The sequence below is a fragment of the Sitophilus oryzae genome, unplaced genomic scaffold (genome assembly GCF_002938485.1).
Source record: "Sitophilus oryzae breed Bouriz unplaced genomic scaffold, Soryzae_2.0 scaffold_1620_pilon_pilon, whole genome shotgun sequence".
NCBI classification, from domain to species: Eukaryota; Metazoa; Arthropoda; class Insecta; order Coleoptera; family Curculionidae; genus Sitophilus; species Sitophilus oryzae.
The window spans coordinates 4,673,368-4,699,219 of NW_022146304.1; the positions used below are offsets into that span (position 1 = coordinate 4,673,368).

Genomic DNA, 25,852 nt, shown 5'->3' on the forward strand with positions numbered 1-25,852 from the left:
TTACGCGAATAAAACTGTTATACGTAAAAAACTATTTGTTACGTGTACAAATCTATTTGTTAAACTTAAAAAACTATTTTTTTACGCGTCAAAAACTTATTGTTTCTGGTAAAAAAACTTTTTTACGCAAAAAGAAATATTTTACATGTAAAAAACGATTTGTTAGACGTAATTTTTTTTTTGCGTCAAAAACTTATTGTTTCTGGTAAAAAAACTTATTTACACAAAAAAAATATTTTTTACTTGTAAAAAACTATTTGTTACACGTAAAAAAAACTAATTTTTTACGCGTCAAAAACTTATTGTTTCTCGTAAAAAACTTTTTTACACAAAAAAAAAATTTACGTGAAAAAAACTATTTGTTACGTGTAAAAATCTATTTGTTACACGTAAAAAACTATTTTTTTACGCGTCATAAATTTATTGTTTCTGGTAAAAAAACTTTTTTACAGAAAAAAAAATTACGTGTGAAAAAACGATTTGTTACACGTAAAAAACTATTTTTTACGCGTCAAAAACTATTTGTTTCTGTTAAAAAAACCTTTTTTACGCAGAAAAAAATACTTTTTACGAATAAAAAACTATTTTTTACGCGTAAGAAAATATTCCTTTGATTTATGACTTTTTCAACATTTCAAACTACATTTTTTCAAACATTTCCTTGAAATTTTTGAATTTAATAGAATCTTCCTAAACAGTAGATGTTCTCTATAAAAATATTTTTAGATAATATCCTAAAATGAAAAAAATGCTATATTACTATTTAATTTATTTTTATTGTATTATTGAATATTACGTTCGCCTATGACGGGGTCTCATAGAAAACGCTAAAGATGCTACAGAAAACAAATTGATTTGTTTTCATTTGCGTTTTTTTGCGAGACACGCCGAGCGCTAGACGCTTTCGGTGGGGCCACTCCTATATAATTCTGTTATTTTGTTTTAGACGCAAAAGACGCTTCACGCTAAAAACGCAAAAAACGCTTTCTGTGTGGCCGTGCACTAAGCCCACGGCCACACAAAGCGTTTTTAGCGTTTTGCGTTTTTTGCGTCTCAAGCGTTTTTTGCGATTTTACCGTTATAGGCGGTTTTTTTTTCGATTTGTGTCCATTAAAACATGCTAAAGACGCGGCAGGTCTGCAGTTTCTAACAATATGTCAATTAGTAGCGTCGCAAGCTCGTGGATTCCCGGCCCGTTCAACCATCAATTCTGTTAGAAAGAGGTAGGCGAGATCGGCGCGGTTAGCGTTGAAGAGACGAAGATAAAAGATGCTGGGATTGAATTGTGGACGGGCCGGGGCATTTCGGCGACAAACACAATCTACTGCTAGTGCCAGTGGTGTGTGTAAAAATAATAATTACTATTTGCCATTTATTTTACGAATTTTAGTTTATATGCGTATAGTTTTTTATGTTGTAGTGTTGTGGTTACTTGTTATAATTATAATATAATATAATATATATAATATAATAAATAATTATAATTATACAGGGTGTCCCAGAAATGAGTGCAGATATTTTAACTGGTAGTATAGTTCAACCCCAGAAACACGCCTATGAGGTTTTTTTTGCGAAAAAAAAATGTTGAAAATTTTATATTTTTCTTGACATTTTCCGGAAAATGTTGAAAAACTTTTGAGTGCCACTGTTCACTCCCCGGGAAATTCGTTTACCGGGCATAGAGAGTGTCGGAGAGAATGCAACGTTGCCACCTCCTACCATACCCACATTCTGCATGTTTATCTATAAATTCAATTATTTTAAGTTGCTACAGAAAAAAATACGAAAATTCATTTTATTCATATTAGTGTAGATTGCTCTACTAATTCTAGAGAAACGCGCAATATTTTAAATACTTTTTACAGTGGAGTAAACTGAAAAATAAATCTTAACAATTATAGCTTCTTTTTTCGCCATATTAGGAAATATTTTCAATCGTTTCAATAAACAATTATAACCTTTTATGTTTAGTTAGAGCTTACCCTTTTTAATGAAAGTGTTTTTATCCAGCACACATATACGTAAACACATACACACCAAATATCTATTAAACTGAACATCACAAACCTATCACATGCCTATCACTTTTAAAATATTATTTAAAATTTTTCACATGATAATAATCAAACACTAAACTCATAAATACAATAAAAAATGTTAAAAAAACTTGCTTTAATAACTACTCATATCCGGAGGCTGATGGTAGACAGTCCGGGGTTTTCTTCGACATTTCTTCAAAACCGACGCAACCCCGACAACGATTTCGAAAACACTGAAGGAATTACAAATTACAAATTTTTATTTAGAAATTTTTTACCTTAGCGTCCTCTACTGGACTGATGTATTACTATTATGGGTCAACGTTTTGGTGGTTGTATAAAGATAGATAAATCAATTTTCTAAATGTTTAATGTATGGAGTAGGGATATCCCAAAAATAAAATAAAAGTACAAGAAAGGGTATACCCAAGAAAGAATTAAGGTAAAATCAAAGAGTATTCTACGTTATCTAAAATATAAAAATATGGGAAGCCCCGACAAAAATCTGACACCTGATATCAAAGTGATAAACAAACATCGGCGCATGCGGCAGCGAGCACTTACACTTAATTTTTCAGTTCATTGCTAGATGGCCTTTTACTAGGGATGCACTGCAAACAAATATTCCAGCAAAACTAAAGTGTTTTTTCTTATTCTAACAAATAAATAAACCTGTAAAACTGTATAAATAAAATCGGTCTTCGATTTAAAAAAAAAGATCGATTATACCAAAAAATCGTTTGATAAAAATCACGTCGATTTGATAATAATCGATTCGAATCGTACATCCCTAGTATGGTGTGTAGTTTAAGGTTATGTTTAAGGTTAATCGTGGGTTATTAAACTCGCACAAAAACAAAACAGAAAACAACAAAAAACAATGCAAACAATGCCAAATAAACCTGTAAAAAAGTACTTTTATTATTCAAAATGAAATATCATATAATTCAGTTGGTATACGAATATTTTTTGATTTATTTATAATGTTTGGTGTCAAAAATATGTGAGAAATGAGGTAAACAGTTTAAATGTCTTAATAAATTCGTTTTTAATTTATTAACCTTTCAGGTATCTACCTAATGGTAGGAAGAAATTAATTATGTAATGGTAGGAAAAATAATTTCACTTTAATTATGTATTAGAAAATCAGTAATCTTAAATTAGGATGCATCAATGGAGAAGAAGGCAATTGTAATCACAATACAATAATAGATCTACAAATACCAAGCAATACATTAAATCAAAAATCTCAGTAACACTGTTATTATGTACTCCCTGTGGTCTTATTAAGTATAAAGTTTTGTTTTACATGAAAATAATTATCCCATTTAATTATGCATTAAATTTTAGTGTCAGCTTATTAATAGCTCGATTACCAGTCAAATAGTTTCGATGTTTTCTATACTATGAAGAAAATTTGATCTGATTAGATTAATTCAGATGTAAATTTATGTTATACGGTAAGATATTTTTAAACAAACCAAGAAAGTTCTCTTCAGACAAGTTCTGGTCTGAAATTGCAAATATTAACGAAAAAGTTATACATGTAGTTTTCTATTCATAAATGATATTATTGATTTTATTCTAGGTGAATGTATCGAGTCATATATTATGCAGAATATATGGTAAACTAACTAAAAGTGCTAACAAAATTTCTTAGGAAGTTATCGATATACCTAATTATTAGAAGCTGTAACAAATGTTCAAAGAGTCAGAGTATACTTTATTAGAAGTGTGTTAGATAGAATTATACACTTTAAAGAAAATATCTTTTATTATTGCAGGTAATGCATATTGTGTAATGCATATAATATGTGAAATCTATTATTACATACAAAGATTGAAAATTATTTAAACAGCTACCTGTATGTTGTCTCACAATCTCATTTAGTGAATGGGTTATTAAAAATTGAACATATTTACACACAGAATATTGTGGATATGGATATCTGGAAAGCATGTTATAACCATTTTTATTTTTAGGATTTATGAAATGATTACATAAATATACTAACAACAAATTGCAATGCATCTGTATATTAGAGACAAAGATGAAAGAGAGTAACAAGAATATATGTATTCAAAAGAAAAATATCAAGACCATTTGTAGTAATTAAAATTAAAGAATAAAATACATAAAATGTACCATATGATCGAAAAAAAAACGGCGTCCAGTTGGCTGGGAAATGACGATCAATGACATTTCCTATATAAATTTACATATAAAATGACAGCGACCTTCATTTCATAGCCATCGTTGACGCCGTTTTTTCTCGATCATACGGTAGTTTATGTGTGAACAAATTCTCATTTCATATAAAAATTGGAGCTCTATCTAGAGTATATTTGAATATAAATGTTTTTATGTATTGGAAGGGGGACTGTAGTTTTCAAATATAATAAAGAAAATAGACTAAAAAAACATGTGTGTAAGTTCTTTTTTAAACTATTCTGTAGTTACGTAAATGTGTTTCAAATAGGTTGCTTTTCACAATAAAGTCAATACACAGTAATTATGCTTTACTTTTTCAAAACACACTCTTGTTTTTTATTATCAGAGAGTTATTAATATTAGAAAATTTAGTTACATGAATATAATAGGAGTAAATATTATGTTTCAAGTTTCAAATAATTAGAATATGATATGAGTCATAATAGCTTAAATATGATTGCTAATAAAATACCTAGTTTATACACATTTAGATATATCTCTAATATAAATTAGTATTGCCACCATGCGATTAATGGGAAATACAATATGGTCGTGAAAAAAAAAAACGGCGTCAGCGATGGCTATGATATAAAGATCGCTGTCAATTTATGTGTAAAATTTTATGGAGAATGTCACCGACCGTTATTTTCAAGCCATTCTGGACGCCGTTTTTTTCGATCATACGGTATTTCTAGGTATGGAATTATGTCTCTAATATGTATAGTTAGGTAATTTTTTCCATTTGCCTATTGTTAATTATAACGTCGTCAAACTATAAAATTTGCTATATTTTTTACTTAAATTTTTTTAGTAATATCAGAACATGTTTTGAATAGTTTAATTAGTAATAAAGCTACTAATATGTTCAGTTATTTTTTTTTATAAAGCTTTTTTGATAAAAAAATAAGTATACCTGCTAAGACGTTAAATTGCCTGAGAAATTACGATCGATGCCATTTACCATCCACTTTTACACAATAAAATGCCATCGATCGTAATTTCAAAAGCAGAAAACTTGCCGCCGTTTTTTCCAATGAAATGGGCGGTGGGGAGAAAATTACAGATTCCTGTATTATATTAACGACTAACGACATTATTAATCGCATGTACACAAAGCATGTACACTATTAGAAATCGATCTAATTTCTAATATTATCGAGCTTTTAAAATTCGAGAAAGTGATCGGAGATTGTGTTTAAAGTGTTGTGAAATGTTCGTTAGTGCATATTTTTGTGTCGGTAATCGGTATCGGTATAGGCAAATCACGATGGAGTATAGAAATCCGGAGAAGGTGGATATGCTAAGAGCATAGGTACTTTCTGGCAGGGGAAAGCGCTGTAGAAGCTCGGAGACTTTATTCCGAAGAGTATCCGAATAGATAAATCCCTAATGCTCGAACCTTTGTAAGTATGGTTCAGCATTTGAGGGATTCGGGAAAAGCAACGAAGAATTGCTGCAAAACGTTAAAAATTCCATGCTCAGAAGAAGGAGAGCATGTATTGGAAATGGAGGTCGTCATTTTGAACAATTATTATAATAGCATGCAGTCAAGAAGCGAAGGGTATACCGGGTGGTGCATCATCGTTGGAAATATAGGATATCCCATGCAAATTTTGAACTGTCGAGATATTGGATCCCCTTGTGCAAATTTGTAATGTATCTTTAAAAACCATTTACGATTTAGCTCTAAAATTAATAGGGGAGCCAATATTTCCACAGTTGAAAATTTGCATAGTGTTGTTAAGAATTGTTGTGAAGTGATGTTATTAAGTGTAGTGTTATGTGCAGTTTTAAGAGTGGTAAAATGGAAAAAAAGAAAGCTCTGCAGTTGTATCTCTCTGCTATAGGGATATCTTTTTTATTGTTTGGTAAGTTTTTTTCTTTTAGTTTATTTTGTGTAATGTGGAAAGTAGGGCTACTGGCGATCACCCACTTAAAAAAAGTAACGCACCTCTGCAGAACCTCTTGGATGGTGTGGGATTTTGCAAGTACTTTTTAAATCTTTCTAGTCGATGTGGCAACAGCGGGCGGCGAACAAGCCGAGATCCGCGAGATCTCTCCCCCGCGCCGGGGGATCCGCGAGATTCCCCGGCGGCTCTCAAAATGTCGCAATTTTTTTTTTAAACTTTCAAAGTTAAATAACTCGGTTATTTTCAATCTATTTTAAAAATGGTAAAGAGAAAATATGTTTCTTTTGGCCAGATCTACCACCCCTTAAAATATCTGCACTCATTTCTGGGACACCCTGTATAATAGAATAGTAAATAGTGAATTTTCACCTACGTACTTAATACTCGTTTGGCAACGGTCGAATTCACTACAGTATGTCCCCGGATTGTCTTTACAAGAGGAATTTTTTTGTATTATTGACATTTAGAAAAAAAATTCTTCATAAAGATTTTTCCTTGCTCTAAAATGGCTAATCCCGTTTATACTTTGTCAAATTTCCATACCGTTTTAGAGAAAATTAAGAAAAAAACATGAAAATATGGTTGAATTTCCTAAAAATCTAAAGGCGTTTCTATGGTAATATAATTTCGATTTCATTCTTTGATAGATTGTTATTATTAATTTTGATTAACTTAATATTTTTTGCTGTTGTTAAAGTACCAGCTTTTCGAATAACTATTATGACCCTTGCTATAGCATTGAATTAAATTAATTTTGAGCTTCTTTAACATTTCAAAACAGCCAAAAATATTATGTTAATTAAAATTTTATCAATAACATTCTTGTTAATTTAATCAACTTGTGGTGATTTAGTGTTTTATTTTGCCAAACCAAACCAAACCAAAGAATCACAGAATGAAGTTGAAATTGTATTGCCATAGAAACGCGTTTTGATTTTTAGGACTTAGGAAAAAATTCAACTATCTACATTTTCATGTTTCTTTTAATTTTCTCTAAAACGGTATGGAAATTTAGAAAATTATAAACGGGATTAACCATTTTAGAACAAGCAAATATTTTTATGAAGAATGCATTTGTCTTAAAATATTAATAAATAAAAAAGGGTTTCCTCTTGTAAAGACTCTTGTAAGAAATTTCCTCAAATTTGTGTTAAGACACACTGTAGATACTTAGACATTGGCCTAACTAAAGGGGGGACAGGGGACCCCCCTAGGTACTGTTGGGCACCTCTCAGGGAAATCGTGAATTTTGACTGAATTATGACTCTTGGTTAAATACTTATTAATTTTTATTTGTTTGTGATGTAATAATTTTTTTTTATAAAATTTGTAGGTGTTCAAGTAATCTACGGGAACACGGGTTGATAACCAAGAGAAATTCATGTAAACGTTTTATTCAAAAATGTGTTTTATTTTTTAATATTGTTATTCTTTATTTTTTAAAAATCAAAAACCTTAGGCCCCCCTGGCTTCAAACCTAAAACATTATTTTCTTGATTATACTCTGTCATAAATTTATTTTTCAAATCGCATTCTTTGTTTTTCGAATTAACTTTTCCACTTATTTTTAATTATTATTCCGACTATATTTCTAATGCACTCCGTCGCATTTATAAATCCGACATCAACGACCATAAGACACGTAAATATGGCCAGACTTCGTTAATTATTCAGCTCGGAACAGGTTTCTGATTACAGCGATTTAAATTTTAGTCGCTTAACCAACAACGAATTATTCTAGCGCTAGACATTTTAAAATAACGTGTGAAAACAACGGATAGATATCATCTTTTCTTCTATTTTGCTTTTATTTGTTGTATGAACTTAAGTTTAACAATGGTGTTTTTATTCTACGTAGTCACTTCCCATGGGGGATTTTGAACTTTGCGTATATTGCGAGTGGGTTAGAAAAATTATAGTGTGAAGTATATATTATTTAGCGTTTGCTATTGTTCTTGTAAAGAATGTTTTTAATACAAATTCGATACACCATCTTATTCGATAGTCAAGCAACCTAAAGAGCGATAACCAACTCAGTAATCATCAATTCGAAGTTGGACAAAGAATACTTAGAGAAGCTGAACAAATTAGGCAAAGAAAATAAAGTCTTCCTACTCTGAGTGCCAGTCCACTAAGGGATAGGAGGTAATGAAAAAGTAAACAATGTAGCTAGAAAAGGAGCGAACACTCCACTAACTTGACCAGAACCATTCTGCTTTCCAAATGGAAACAAACTTATAGCTAAACTCAAGAACCTGAAAGAGTCCATCCGTAACCTGGTAGAATGGGAGTCCTCTAACGGTCTAAGAAACAACAATCGAAGAAGTTTCTCAAGACTTACGATCGAGAAAAATCAAAGATTTTCTTTGACTGAAGTAAGAACAATCTTCGGATTGTCACGGGATTTTTAACAGTACATTGTCTCCTCAATGAACACCTCAATAAATTGAAGCTAAGAAACAACGGCGAATGCAGATTCTGTGGGGAAGATGAGGAAACGCCAGAGCATCTCATCAGTGAGTGCGCCGAGACGACAATCATTCGTGCTAAAAACTTTTGTACGACTGATATCGGAGATGGAGAACTAACCTCTGTAAAACCGTCTCAGATACTGGCTTTTGTCAAAGCTCTAAGACCGTATGATGATGAGGATGAGTTATAACTCAAGAAAAGGGGACACAAAAAGTGATTAATACAGCTAATCTACACCTACATCAATCTACAATATTCATTAAAGTAGTGAATTATAGGGTTTTTATTACAAATTACCAAAACAAATTACCATTACCTATACATGGTGTCCCAGGCTCAGCGTGCATTAGTAGTTTCTAGAGAACCACAATATCTAGATCGGAGATTTTTTGCACATCATTGTTTTACAACGAGATCTATCGACTAAAAAGATTTTCAATATGGCGGCACTTCCGGAAATGCCGGAAGTTGACAGCAACTTTTTTATTTTAAATAAATTTTCTGTAAAATTCTATGAATATTGATGATACACTCTATATCTAACATTAACCGTTTTTGAGAAAGAAAAATATTTAAAATTTTTGTACGAAAAAAACTACCTGCCAAAAAAATTTAATAGCCTAAAAGTCAAATTTAGTGATTAGCACAGTCACTGAGACATAAAGAGAAGACATTTGGCTATCTATTTCAAAAATTAAATAGTTCAAATATAATCATATAATAATGGCGGTAGCTGTCATGGAATCGAGTGATTAAAAAATTATCATAAATAATTTTTTTCAAATAGAAACCCACTTTTTTTAAATTGCAACGGTTTTTCAATTCGGTACTTTTTAACTATACATGTACTATACATACTTAAAATAAATCGTTTTTAAGTTATTTAAGATTTAGTATAAGTATAAGAAAAATATACGTGTTGAGGTATATTTTTCTTGATTTTATCAGTCAGACAGTCATTATAACAGTCAGACAATTAATTTCCATCTGTCAGAAAACGAATTATTTGAATTTCCTATAGTATTGTTGCGGACCGGTGCACAGTGCTTCGAATATATGGCTCTAGAGGACAAAAATCCAAAACTTCTCTTTTATTGTAAGCAATTTATTCAAACTAGGTTTATTTGACACAAATGATGAGTACTCTCATTGTACTAAATGATGATGTTCTTAGTCCCACGTTTTTGAAAAAAAAATCTTATAAATAATAATAATGTTGGAGCTGTATTCCATCTAAGCAAATAATAAGTTATAGTAGGAAAACGGTGTAAGTATTAAATAAATTCCTGTGATAAAAAAGAATTGAAATAACATTAGAACATGATTCCTACAATATAAGCCTAATATAAGATAAAAATGTTTTTCTTTAATGAAAAAGAAACATTAATGTTATATTTAATTAAAAAAAACTTAAGATACTATAAATTTACTTTAGGACAACAAAATGCATAGATCGTAACTACTCTGATTCAGGAGAATCACTGCTGACAGAATCTTCCAAATTTATAGTATCCAAATCACAGGTAGATGAAGTATCCTCACATATAAGATATTTCTGTACATCATTTTCTAATATGTTACTTTTTCGCGTTGTTACTGTTCATTTTGTCGGTATGAGGGGTTCGGATGTTAATAGTTACCTCTTTAATAGACCATATCCATATATTATTTTTTCCTTTTCTTGGGTATGAGATTTTATAATAAATTGAAAGATGGACACTTTTTTTATGCGACGTTTCGCTCCAACATAGTGGACTTTTTCAGGCACAAGTGGTGTCTCATTTGACTGGAAGGTTCATCAATATCTAATAAGAACATATTTTTTGAAATACAAATAATTTTGAGTTCTTGTCCTTATGATCAAGCCAAGTATTAGCCAGATCGGCATTGCTTATCAATTTTACTCCATCTGAAAAGTATTATAAAATAAAGTTCGTCGCAAGCAGAGGCAGATGAACTATACAAAAATTAAAAGTGTATGAATATGGCAACAAACATATTCAATAAATACGATATGTTTTGATATGTTTTTTTTTAAATGCCTTTTTGAAGTTTGAAAACGTAAAATTTTTATACCCATTTAAGAATCATCTTAAAAAATAAATAAAAACTAAACAATCACGAACTTGTTTAGAAATAAATTTAAAGTACATACCTTGTGTTTAACAATAGCCATAGTGGCTTTCAATTAAGTACGTACCCGTTTAACTCCATAATATACAGAACTACTATGAATGTTATTCTTTTCACTGATGAGGTAATGATCGCAAAATGTATTTTTAGTGAAAATATTTGCTAACAAAAACGCTGTTTATGAAAAATAATATACAGGATGGTTGAGCATTGCTATAAGTATAAAATTATATATTCAGATATTAGTAAATTTTAACTTATTTTTTGATTTTTGTCCATGGGACAAACCACACTGTGCGGTGTGGACTCGACCTAACCTAACTATATGTCCCGCCCTCAGTTGACCTTAACATCACATTATAGAATAGACACCGTAATGATTTATTCGAAGTTTCGAGAAGAATCGAGTTCCACTGGAATGGAGTAGTACATACGAGAACAATCGAAACCTTCCCTATGCACCTAACAATCTATGGACTATTCGAGAAATATTTAGCTGTGGGTATAAAAGCCGGCGGCTGCGGCCTAAAGAGGGCAGACATAAATAGACGAGTACAGTTGACGCGCTAAAATTCAAAAATAAATTCTTTCTAGATAAATAGTTATAAATCGTTTGTAAATAGTTCTTTAAGTCTTTTATCGTTATTGTTTTTGTTAATTAGTGTTAAATAAATAGTGTTTAAATAAATTGTGACTTTCTATCCACACGGAACCGACAAAAAACGTAACAGTATAAATACTGCCGGCTTAAGAATTTAAAAAGTGTATTTATAAAAATATATCGTATTTTCGCTCTTTAGTGATATCTAGTTAATATTATTAATAATATTCCGTACGGTCGAAAGAATAAACAGCGCAAGTTGGCTCGAAAATGATGCTGCTTTTTGAAGAAAGCGTCACAATATGACATGGCCAGATCTATTGTTTTATCTATTCTATCACTTGACGTTTAAAGTCATTGGCTACTGGTTAAAATCATGAAAAATATACGCTTTAAAACTAAATCTTAAATAACTTAAAAACGATTTATTTTAGGTATAGGAACATGTATAGTTAAAAATTAACGAATTGAAAAGCCTTTTCACTAGCAAAAGAAAAAAAGTGTGTTTCCATTTGAAAAAAATGATTTATGATAATTTTTTGATCGCTCAATTCTATGACAGCTGCGACCATTATTATATGACATTCGAACAATATAATTTTTGAAATAGATAGCCACATGTTTTCTCTTTATGGCACAGTGGCTGTGGTAATCACTAAACGTTTAGGCTATACACTTATTTTTAACATACAGTTTTTTCCGTTCAATAATTTTAAATATTTTTTTTTCTCAAAAACGGTCGATGTTAGATATAGAGTGTTTAATATCAAAATTCATAAAATTTTATAGAGAATTTAAGTACATAATAAAAAATTGGGGCACCCATTTAAAATAAGAAAGTTACTGTCAACTTATGGTATTTCCGGAAGTGCCGCCATATTGAAAATATTTTTAATCGATAGATCTCGTTGTGAAACTACGATGTGCAAAAAATCTCCGAGCTAGATGTTGTAGTTCTCTAGAAATTTCTAATGCACGCTCAGCCTGGGACACCCTGTATAACAATTTACTAATAGCTATTTTTGTAAAAACCCTTGAATTTGAAAACTCCAAATACAACTTTGAAATACAAAGTGTGTGTTTTTATTCATAAAAAATGCTTTTTCCAAATATGCTCTCTCCTTCCGTTTGAAAACACTGAGTTATCATTAAAAATACGATTTGAGTATCTTTTAACCGCTCAGTAAAAACAAAAACACGAAAAACATTAGACGATCAAATGTATTTTTCCAAGGCTCATGGTTTAAAAATTAGTGTCTTTAACCTTTTTTAAATCATATGTTTTGATTTCAACAAAGTTTAAAAAAAAAATAAGAACATGTTTGTATTTTAAAATTACAAATACACATCTTATATGTGCGTTCGTCGCTCAGAGAAATTTATGGATTTGCTATAAAACGTTCGATACCAAGAAAGTCAGAACAACGTCGTATCAGAAGGAATTTATTCACTTTTTCTTGTAACCGTTTCATGCGAAAGGACATAAAATGAGTTAAAGCCATCCTTACAAGCCATATATTGTTGTGTTATGCCATAAAGTCTATATGGGATTTTATTGAATTGGTTGTTTAACACACAACTTTTGTAATTCTTTTTTTTTGAGGTTTTTGAATATAAAATATTTTTGTTTTATTTTTTTATTTGTTTCTTCATTTTTTGTTGATAATGTCTATATCTTTGTAGAGGGTTAATTTCGCGAAATATTTATATATACCTGGTTATTTCGCGATCATTTATACAGAGTGTCTCAGAAATAAGTGCAAGTATTTTAACTGGTAGTATAGTTCAACCCCAGAAATACGCCTATGAGGTTTTTTTCGCGAAAAATTTTTTTGAAAAAATTTTTGGAATTTTTTTTAGTTAAAAGACATAATTTTAAGTATTCGATTAAATTTAAGACAGAAAATCCAGTGGTTCTCAAAATTTTAGCAAAAAATTATTTTTTTTTTAATTTTCAAAGTAAAATAGCTCTGTTATTTTGGACTTATTTGAAAAACGCAAAAGAGAAAATATGTTTCTTTTATCGAGATCTATCACCCCTTAAAATACTTGCACTTATTTCTGGGACACCCTGTATAATCTAAAAAACCGTCTATTTCAGAACCGGTATGTTGCCATACCCCGAAAATATCATCAACATAACGCAGCGATATTTTTGGTTATACAAATTTGCTAGTAAAAAGCCACCGGCAGGCTGGTTTCTTTAGATTCTAACGCGTGGCATTTTACAAAAGAATCTATCTTTTTGGAGGTCTGTTTCAGTGGTGAGATATCCAGCTGGTTTTTTCAGGAACCACAAAATAATACACCAATCGGTTTATTTTTTCCTTGAAGAAACATATAAGTTCATGTAATAAATATTAATATGTTTATATCTAAGGTATGAATGCTGTAAGTTTTAATCAAAAACTGAATAGGAAAGTTAAAACCAGAAAGACCGCGTCGTATGTGTAGCTCCTTAACTCGCGAGAGTTCTTGACCCTTCAAGGACACATTCTTCCGAGGAAGCCATGCAACGAGAAAGACATCCGGTGGCAGATCCACGCTGCCATTACCATCGTCGCCGAAGACCCGGCTAGGTACACGGGTTTCTTTTGTTCGTCAGTCATGCAGAGTGGTAAAAGACGCAGAAATTTCATTCATGTAGCTCAGGTTAAAAGTTAGCGCGGACACTGTAGATTATAATTAGTAAAATTTGTCGTTTTGCATCTTTCTTAGTCTTGTTACTATCTTCAATCAAGGTTTCTTATTGGCCGCATATATTGTCAAAAAATTTGCACAAAACAATTTAATCCATGCACCTGATTAAATTTTGTTCGAGCATTAGTTACGAGCAAGTTATATATTGGACTAAAACCATATCCTCAATACTCGTTTGTAGTTGTTTTTCAACATACTTAATTCCTATTTCATCATTATTTTATCTAACTTAATTTCTATTATTTCTTATTTAACCCTTAGATTTGATTAGATTCAAGCAAGGGCTAAATAGAATCTAATCTAATTAACCCTTACTTGAAAGGTTTCTATTTTTATAGATGTTGCTTTTAATTTTTCATACTTATGGTTAATAATTCCTGTATTTTACAATAAATTCTCGCCTACACTTTTTTATTCTGAGTAGTCGTCATAGTCATCAGAAAACCATACTGGGGGGCCACAAAATTGGCAAACCTTTGCGTTGTACAGCTTTTTGACAGGATTTTGAAATTGGAAAAAAAAAATTTGTGGGTTTTTTAAAAATTTTTGTTTTAAGGAAAATGCGAGGTTTTTTCGAAAAATATGCATTTATAGTCATACATTTGGTCCTAAATGGTACAAAAGGCATTGTACATTTTGCATAGGCCCACAATATATTGATATAGCGTGTATCTTAAACTAGCTGTACAGAAATTTGGACTGATGTATAAAGAAATTGGACTGGTGTTCAAAGAATTAGAATTAATATTAAATAAACTTATTTATTATAATTTATCTACTTATTTTATAAATAAAAATATTATTCTGATGTTGAAGTTTTTTTTAACTTAGTGTTAGTTAATTTAATTTAACGCGTTAGTTATCTGCTTTTAGATACACTCTCTATCAATAATTTTTTGGCATATGTAGAATGTACAAAGCTTTTTGTACCATTTAGGACCATACGTATGACTAAAAATGCATATTTTTCGAAAAAACGTCATATTTTCCTTAAGACAAAAAAAATTAAAAAACCGATCAAATTGTTTTTTCTAATTTCAATACAGATTAGTCGTACTGTCGTACTTGGTAAAAATTTCGATTTTTTAAGAATTGTAAATTTGCGGTAAAAAAGATTCTTAACCAAATTTTCACACTCTTGTAAAACACCCCGTATACGATAATTCGCTAAATATATTTTCGAAAACCACATAGCATCTTAGTCACAATAGATGCATTTAAAACCTGGTCCCAACCACATCCCAAAATCTTTTTTAGTTCAAGAGATATTCAACTTTAAATTTACCTTAAAATTTTGCTTGTCCCGATAATTATGTCCGGCAGTTTATTTGACGAAATTGTCCACAAGTACTACTTAAACACTTTTCTTCACTTACGCACATACGCCAGAAAGAAATCTAACAAGTAACGTGTTTATTTTTAATGGCCAAGGCGTAAGGGGATTTAAGTATTCGGTTACCCAGTAGTAAATCCCGCAGATCCCGCACGGTAAATCCCGCAACTTTGATCCCGCGGAATCTCATGAGTCATGACCTATGCATGCGAAACCTGGACACTTAAAAAACGGACATTATAAGGAAACTACAGGTATTAGAAACCAATCGTACACTCTATCTTAGCTGAACTACATTCACCTAAGCTCTGTACAGAACTTGGCGTTACACGAAGATTAATGGTTCTGTTTATTTGCATCACCCATCTTTCTGAGAAGAATAATAATGTTGATGGTATTTTTCGTACCTTAAATTCTTTAGGCATAGCCGTAGAATAAGGGTAAAAATAATATTTTATACAATTTGTCGAATATACATATACATATAACCATATTAAATGTATGTTCACAACATTACTCTGAGCCTGATCGTCCTGGTTCGTGTTTTGTTTTTCGGAAACTCGATGCATACCTGAATGATTCACACCGTATACGATTACTGTCATGGATTTTCAAAGTCTTATTGTATATTTTAAGTTTACGTTATGGTAACATTTAAATTCATTCATAATTTTTTATTTCGCAGTAATACTTGCTCTGGTTCAGGATTATTTTATCGTTGATTGACTTTTAGAATATATCACAACCATCAATTATTGAAAATTACACACTGCAGAAAACAACTACTCTATAATAACTACAGAAAATGATAAAAACGGGATTATATAGGGTATGAACGCGAATTAACTCTAATGATACGAGTATAACGTATTTTTTAGTTTCCGATAGTACCTATATATTTTATTTTTTAGTATAAATTCATAGTACGTTTTCATCTTAAATTTTACGTACCAAAAACGAAAGATGACACATGTTTTTGAAACACCCTGTATATACAAATTAGTACCTTACGATCAAGATGTATGATCAATCTAATTTGAAAGTTGTTTTCTAAGTTTTCTCATCGGAAAAGCATAATTACTTGTTATTTTAAACATTTTTGGTCGCATTTTATAGACATCAATACACTTTTGAAATGTTTTAACTAAAAAATATAACCGTAACCGTTAAAAGTAATAAGCTTTTCCGAGATTTTTTTATTTATAGATAGATTTATTACTAGATTATCCTATTCTCTGTATTCTAGAGGTTTATTTGAGCCAAATCCAACAAGTATAAATATTTTGGGGACTAGAACATAAAAAAGTTTTAATGAACCTAGTTCATTAAATAAAATTCATATTTTTCAATAACGACAATGACTCAAAAGTAAAGATACTAAAGTTTTGTTACTTTTTCACCTTTTAAATAAAAGTAAACTTAGTATTCCTAATTAGTGTAGGAAAGTCCTTATTTCTTAGATAAAAGCTTTTTACTATTTAATTTTATATTTTATTTCTCTACAAGCAAAGTTTAAATAAAAATATTTTAATTGGATTGTTTTTTTTTCTTGTTCGTTTCTTTTAGACATTAGGAAATCACGCTCAAACAACAAAAAGTTGATTGTCTTAGAACAGTCAATATTAAAGCAAATTATTTGACTGTAACTAACACAAATTAGTTTTGTTGTCAGTTTTATTTAGAAAAAGTTTCAGCACGCAAACTTAAAACGATTTATGTCCTTAAATATATCCTTAAAAGGACAGGAAAATTAGATATATTTTATTTTAAAAATATATTTGGTAAAAATTTGAATATTAATTTGAGCAGATGTCGTCAAAGTGATCTAATAGATTGATTTTATTTAAATACGATAATATTTTTATCTATATATTAATATGAATTTATTTTTTTTTGTTCCAGGTTAGTACAATATTCCTAGTTCAGATTTTTGGTAGATCATGTAAGTTTTTCAATAGTTTTTCGTTTATATTTTACTGATCCATATCCACACTAAAAAATTTAAAAACATAAAATGCTTTAACTTAATTTTTAACCGTCTAAACAACTTAACGTCTTTAAAATACATATATAAGGACTAACACACCAAAAACTACGATACCTCAAAGGTTAAATTCACCTGTAACTTTTTTTGGTAAAATTTAGTGAATAATATAAGATAATAAAATTACAATGAGGTAAAAAAATATAGTTCATACCAAATAAACTTTTAGTCACGTGATTAAGATTGATCCTCACAGCGTTGCCCACTTTTATATTTTTACTTTTAATCAAAATATTTTAGGAAACAAAAATAAATTTAATTATAAATATATAAAGAATTAGTAACAAGAAAGAAATAATGAGGGAAATGTATAAAAAAGAAGAAAAAGATTAAACGGCTCAGCTAGTGTACACTGATGTAACTGCCTTCAGGCTTCATCAGTACGGTAAGGAAATAGGAAGCGATGAAACCGATCCCAAAACACAAAAAAACAACAGGAAGCAAACGATGCAACGAGGCACCGTGTGCAACCCAGGAGATGGGAAAAAAAATTTTGATGAAGAAACGAAAATAAATGATGGAAAATAAAAGGAGCAAACGGCCCCAATTTGCAGCCAAGAACCAGAGTCGCCCAGGATTGCGGGCTTCGTCCAGAACAGCCGCGGAGGTAGCCAACAGCAACCCGCCGCAATACCCTTAGCCCTTATACCCTTAAACTAGTGTAGGTGTGGTTCTGTGAGCGTGTGAGTGTGCGTGTCCGCACTGGTGTACACTGGTGTATACGGTTACGAGTTGTTGAGGGCTGAGCCGTTTAATCTTTTTCTTCTTTTTTATACATTTCCCTCACTATTTCTTTCTTGTTCATATTGGTACCACGCAGTCATGGCCGGAACAACGATTTTTTAATAACAGGTACAAGCTGTTCCAGTTGCAAAAGATACCTGTTCCAAGAAACCTGTTCCAGTTCCAAACTGCTCCAAAACTAATACCGTACTTGCGTCATTCTGATTCGGTTGCTATTTTTTTTTAAATTTATATAAAAGAATATTTTTTGCTTAAATAATGAGAACTACTGGGGATTTTGTTCTGTTTTCTCTAAATTTAATTTATCTATGTTGCTATATTACCAAAATATAATGTTTTTTAACTAAAAATTAAAAAAAAACTATCAAATTTTCGAAAAACATAAACTTTTCAAAAACATGTTTTCCCGAAAAAAACTCATGAGAATCGAAATATTCAACCCCTAAAAGTATGTGCACTTATTTAAGACCTACCCTGTATAAGCACTAATGAATAAATTTAGATTTGTAATTTTGTGATATACTTAAAAAGTAAATTCTTGGAAGAGTTTATGTTCTTTTAATATCTACTATATTTATAATACAAAACAATAACCGACTGTTCTTACACTGTATTTTTCAAAAAAAAACTATAATGCGATAATTATATTGCATTTGGCAACATCGCCAGCATTTTTTTTATAATAAAAAATGTTCCTTACCTATTCTGTTTCTGTTTACATTAAAAAAATAAAATATTTAAAAAAATAATATTATAAATTTAAAATTTATAATAAGGATTTAGTTGAGTTTTAATTAAATATTTTAAATAACGGCAACGGCCACACTTGTTTTTTACGCCCTTGTATCCCGATAACAGATAGCACCTGAACGGTCGCGTCCGCTAGACTTTGGCTAGACTAGCGAAACCGATATACGACCTCGATTATCAACACAAACCAGTTCTTTTTACTTAACTGTTTCAAACAGTTCCAAGTTCCTAACTGTTCCAAGCTCTAAACGGTTCCAGGTCGCAAACTGTTCCAAGTCTCAAACAGTTCCAAGTCTCTAACTGTTCCAAGCCCTAAACTGTTCCAGGTCGCAAACTGTTCCAAGTCTCAAACTGTTAGGGACTTGGAACTGTTTGGGACTTGGAACAGTTTGGGACTTGGAACACTTAAGTAAAAAGAACTAGTTTCAGTTTAGAAACGAGGTAGTATATCGCTTTAGCAACGCGGTCGCTTGGCGTTATATTATCGAGATTGAGTGCGAGTGCACTAATATAGTGCATAGACGTAAAAAAACCAGGGTGACGGTTTTCGCAGCGTTGCCGATATTTGATATATTTATTTAAAATGCAATTAAATTTTTATTATAAATTTTAAATAGGAAATCAATATTTAAAAATACAGAAAGAAAAGAATATCTAACATTTACTATTTTATATATGTAAAATAGTAAAATATGTACATATATAAAATAAAAACAACTTACATTTCTAGATAATAAAAACAAGCGGTTCCTTTGTCGGTAGGTATACATTTTTTACGCAGAGTTTTTTTAATGTAAACGGAATAGGCGAAGAGAATTTCTTACCATCAAAAAAACGTACTGGCGATGTTGCCAAATGCAATATAATATATAATTATCTAATTTTGAAAAATACACTATTAAGAATCTAGTATCACAAATATAGTAGATAACATAATTTAAACAATTCCAAGAATTTATTTCTTTAAATATTTAATTTAAGTTGCAGTGTTTTGAAACAGCTGGAACAGTTGGAACTGGAACTGGTATAGGATAGCACATAAACCTGTTCCAAGCCAGTTCCAAAACAAACCTGTTTCGAAAATAACAGATCCTGTTCCAAAGCGTCATCACTAGTACCACGGCTATATTTAATCAATAATGTACTGAAAATTGTACATTGTCTCTCTGCTTTGGACAACGGTTCATTAAGCCTTTTATCTCCCGTATTATCTTTTTTTATTGTCCGGCAAGCGGTCAGCGTCGCTCGAATAGAAAACTGTATTACCTTCATTGATTGGTTTATTTCTTCGTATCGGCGGAAAAAAGGGCCCCGATGGAAATCTAGCGGTAAATTAAAACCCTTTTTTGTCGGCGGTCCGCTTTTTATTGCTCGGTAATTGATGGATTGATTTCGACGCTCGGGCTGAGCTTAGGCCGTGATGGATTTTGTCGCTAAAGCCGGTGTTTTGCTTTATTAGTATGGCGGATATACATGGTTCAATAAAGGCATTTTTATAATATTTTAGTAATAGCGTTGCAAACTATACAGAAGTTTCTATTTTGGAGTTTTATGGGATTTCTAGAGATTATAGAATACATCATTCAGTTATATTTCGAAAATTACAGCTCCCAGCGAAAAAAGAGTTACGCCACTGGATTCTACTTGAAAAACTCTAGATTGTAAAATTGAGAAAAAAAATTGTAATATAACCGAGATACGAGGGAAGTCGAAAAATGCAACAATTTCTAAGAGCTAGGACAGAGACAAATCTATACCGGGTGCGTCTCAAAAGTGGCTTACCCCCTATAATTTTTTTATTTTTTCAGATAAAAAAAAACGAGATTTGGTATGTTAGTATATGACCTAAATTAAGATCGATTGATGTATTCAATTGTTTTCGGTTACTTCCTGTTTCATCGGAAGTGACTACAATTTTTGATTTTTAAACGGCACACTCGGTATCTTTTACTTTGTTATCATATCAACTTTTGACGTTTTCGCATATGATTTGAAATTGTAACATGCTGTAACATATGGTACCAGATTATTCGTAAAAAATGCATTTTCCAAATATGCTAACGAGCTACCCTCGTTCCATTTGAAAAAATTGAGATATGATTAAAAATACGATTTGGGCATCTTTTAATCGGCCTGAACAAGACACGAAATACATTAGACGATCAAATCTATTTTTCCAAGGCTCCTTGATTAAAAATTAGTGTTTTTAACACAGCCATGGCACTCTAGATTGAAATTTAAAATACGATTATTTTTTAAGCGAGAATGTCAAAAGTTGACATATTATGATATGTCATTCTATTCAGAATCGGCCAGGACAAGACACGAAATACATTAGACGATCAAATCTATTTTTCCAAGGCTCCTTGATTAAAAATTTGTGTTTTTAACGCAGCCATGGCACTCTGGATTGAAATTTAATTAATAGTTCCCTTTTTAATAAATTAGCTCCCCTATTTTATTAGGTGACGCGTAGTCCCTTTTAAAAACACCCTGTAGTTTAAAAGCGGTTCGTTTTATTAAAATAGAATTTACAATATTATCTAATTTTAATTTTCCTACAAAATTCAAAAATCTACTATTATCGTTTTTAAACTGACCATATTTAAAATATGGCGCTAAATTTTTAACCAATCAAATTCGCCTCATTACTGAACTCATTAGGATCGGCGAAAATGCGAACCGCGTGATATTTCATTGCTCTTATGGTATTTGTCTTTTTGTCGGTTATTCTGATGTATAACCTATATTATTGTGAAGTTTCATTAAAATCCATTCAGTAGTTTTTGCGTGAAAGAGTAACAAAAAAGGTATACATCCATCCATACATCCAAACTAGAGGTGTGTAGTTCGTGAACGAACTAGTTCCAATGAACTATTCCGACCCCGGAATGAAAGGAACTAATTCCTGGTTTCTCAAAGGACTAGTTCCTCAGGACCTATTCCGGGATCGAGACTGTGTCCGATATAGAATAATATGCGACGGCGACGGATCGGCTAGCGCGCGTAGCCCGATGGTAGGCAGGAGTGGGGAGTGCCAGGCGTATGCCGTATGTTATCGGATCCGGACCTAAAGGAACTAGAGGAACTAAATAAAAGACTAGTTTACGTATGGATCAGCCAGCGCGATTGATGCTAGGCAGGCATGGGGAGTGCCAGCCGTATATAACCGGATCCGGACATAGAGGAACTATTAAAAGACTACTTCACGGGAATCTATTCAGTCGGGAGATCCGAGATATAATACAAGGCGACGACGATGGATTCGGCCTTGTCTATTGCCACAGCCGGCGCGGCCTAATTACCACAGAAAATTGTCGTGGATACTGTTTTTGGTTTTTAGTTTGTTTTTTAAATATTTTATAGGAATGTTTCACTTTAGGTCCCTAAAATTAAGAAATATCTTATAAAACGAAGTAGATGTTCTGAATTTTTAGACAAAAACAAAAAGCTTGAAGTGAGGAAAAATGCAATTTTTCGTAAATTTTTTATATTTGCTCCAATTGATTTGTGATATAGTTTTTTAAATTCTGATTTGAGGTTTTTTTTTAATTTTTTTATCTGCTGTAAACTCACCTATATGTTTTTAACATTCACAATTACACGTCTCGTTATATTTCCGTACATTATAAAACTATTCACAGATCATACTGTGAATAGTTCTGACTGACAACGAAACGCATTAGCAAGCAAGGGGGGTGTCAGTGTTAGTCGGGAACTATTGTGAACTAAAGACCTAGTTCAAGGAACTATTCCTCTGGAGGAACTAGAACTAAGGAACTAGTTCCTTTCAAGGCACTAGAATTCCCACCTCTAATCCAAACGCAAAAACAACAGCTGAGCACAATATCTGGATCGCAAGCGACACTTTCTATTTGGGAAAGCAAGGCTGGAACCGGAGGAACTATGCTCCCATCCTGTCAAGGTCCTGCACAAATCGGTGCAGGGTACAGGGATAGGAGAATGGGTGCAGATATAGAAAGAGGAGGCCTCACATGTCGCAGTGTTTTCCGGCAAAGGACGACTCCTTAGTATTGAGAAGAAAAAGATAGGTTTTCGGTGAGTATAGATTTAATATTATCGAAAAACAAATAAAACATTAAAAAAATATGTAAGAATAAATATTTTTTTATACTGCATTTGCAAAAACAAATTAATAAATCAAGAATGACAGTAAAAAAATAAAACAAGACAGATCAGGTGCTTTAAATCGAAACTACTTCGTTGATTTTTTTTCCTCGTTAAATTTGCGGTCTGTATTTCGTTTTTACTCTTTTTTATGACAAATGCTACCTGAATGTAGATTTTTTTCACTCGATGGATGCAATAAATTTTGCCATTCAGTTGAATTGTAACTAAAACGGAAGGATTTGTAAACAATACATTTTATTAATTACTCTGTTCCTTGATTGGTAGCGAACAAGCGCGAGTGGCTCTAATGCGCTTGAAAGCTGCATTTATGTTTTATTATAACAAACAATACCACGGCAGCATTTCCATTTTTATCGTTAAATAAATACAAAAAATCAAAGCAAAATTTTATCGAAATTAATAAAGGCACTTTATAATAGTTAATATTCATTTATTTATCATTTTAGTTGCTGAAATATATCGCAAAAATTACTATTTAAATTAAGTAAGTAAATTAAATTTTTACTTTAAAGAAAGTTGGTATGTATTGTTACAAATTGTCCCCTAAGTATTATTTTTGAGTTAAATAGGGCTAAAATAAGTTTTCATAACAATTTGTCTTAATATATAATTTTAGCTTTGTAATATAACGTAAAAAAATTTGTCTTAGTGGTGGCGCCTCTCATACGCCGCGGAAGCTCCAAGGAGAACAGTGGTTTATATCGAAATGAAATTTTGGCAGCATATGTAGGTTAACTGAAAGCATTTTATAAAAATATATAGAATTATACAGGGTATCCCCAAAAAAGTTACACATCAAAGTTGTGTTTTTTCTAATCGAACACCTTATATATTAATTGATTTTCGGATTCTAGGAAAAAAATAAAGGTGAGTTTTATTAAAGAAGCATATACCTAAAATCTAAGGATTTTGACATATTTCACATTTTGTGAAAATAAAGAGTAAATTTTAAATTTCGATAACAGCTACCTAAACTTTAGTTGACCTTGTATAGCCTGATATTTAATTACAGTAACCATTGTATGTTAAACCAAATTGAAATTTAACCCGAAAATTTATACAGGGTGAGACAAAATTAAGATGGAACATTAGTACTTTTAAAAGCAAGTTACTCCTTTATTTTAAATGGAACACACAGTATATTTTTCCGGTGTTCAATGGGGAATTTATATATCTTTAAAATATTATTAAGGTTGCCTACCTCTCAGACAAATATTTTCCCAGATATTTTAATTTTTATGATTTTGCGTCAGTAAATCTTTATTATTTCAAAAAATCTAGGTGGCTGTGTGATATACCTTTTATTAATTTAACAAAAATTAAAGATGTGGAGTAAAATACTCAAGGGTAATAAAAAAATATACGTTTAAAACATATATTAATTATTACAGAATTAGAACTAGATATAGACCTATAATTATGCGACAAAAATTAGCTGGATGAAATCAAATGCTTAAAATGCTTCCTTTCCTGTTAACTGCATAAAATGATTATCTTTTCATTTTAAAAGGCATTATGTGGAGTTCTACCTGAAAAAGCAGCTACAATAATTTATCTCATGCTGTCAACACTAATTGGTGGAGTTTTTTAAACACTGTCTTTAACATATCCCCATAAAAAAACCCAGACTAGATAAAATCAGGAGCATTTAACTATTATATTAATTGGTGAATGCACACTGCATTCACCAATTAATAGAATCATATAAATTCTTTCTGATGTAGGATAAGTTTGCATTTTCGGCAAATTCCTGAGAATTTTTTTTTGTTTTAACTGACAAAAAATTATAACTAGTTATTAAAGTTGAACTAATTAGACAGCTATGTTGAAGTCACGTCAGACATATCACAGCCACCTAGGTTTTATCAAATAATAAAGATCTACTCAGATCAAATCATGTAAATGAAAATATCTAGGAAAATCTTTGTTTGAGGGGTAGGCAGCCTTGATAGTATTTTGAAGAGACAGGAATTCTCCATTAAATATCGGAATAATATACTGGGTGTTCCATTTAAAATAAGAGAGTAACATGCTTTTAAAAAGGTGACCAATGTTCAATATTAAGTTTGTCTCACACTGTATAACTTTTTGGATCAAGTTTTAATTTGATTTAAAGTAGAATAGTTATTTTAACTACATATTACGCTACACCGGGTAAATTCCAATTTAGGTAGCTTTTATTGTAATTTATAAGTTGTTCTTTATTTCTAGAAAATGTTAAATATGTCAAAAACCTTACATTTTAGTCATATACTTCTCTTATAAAACTCACCTTTATTTTTCTCCTAGAATCCGAAAATCAATTAATATATAGGGTGTTCCATTACAACAAACACAACTTTGATATGCAACTTTTTTGGGGACACCCTGTAGAATTCTCTATATTTTTAAAAAGTGCCCTGAATTAACCTATATATGCTCACAAAATTTCATTTCAATACAAACTGTCGTTCACATTGGAGCCTCCGCGGCGTATGAGAGGCGCCACCCTGTATATATCACTGACTTTGAATTAAGTAAATTAAATTTCAAATTTTTATTTAATGGGAAGCAAGTATTTCTACAGATTGGCTCCTAAATATGATTTTTTGAGCTGAATGGGATTTTGGGTATAAAATAATGTCTGTCGACGATTTTGTACTAATTTTGTATTGATTATTATTTTTATCTATAAAAAGTTATGTTATTGTACTGGTTATTTAAAAAGAAGTTACAAGAATGGTCATAAAACAGTGGGTGGTATACAGGGGCGCATATACCGG

General features: G+C 31.1%; 1 protein-coding gene and 1 long non-coding RNA gene across 4 annotated transcripts in view; both read left to right on the plus strand.

The window, feature by feature from the left end:
- The window catches only part of LOC115880166 (protein sidekick), a 709,828-nt gene that overhangs the window by 215,627 nt on the left and 468,349 nt on the right, over nt 1–25,852 (plus strand). The gene's annotated exons all lie outside the window — the stretch shown is intronic.
- LOC115880168 lies at nt 3,161–4,031 on the plus strand. The gene is made up of 3 exons (XR_004049821.1): nt 3,161–3,329; nt 3,390–3,499; nt 3,628–4,031. It is a non-coding gene; the product is annotated as an uncharacterized LOC115880168 (long non-coding RNA).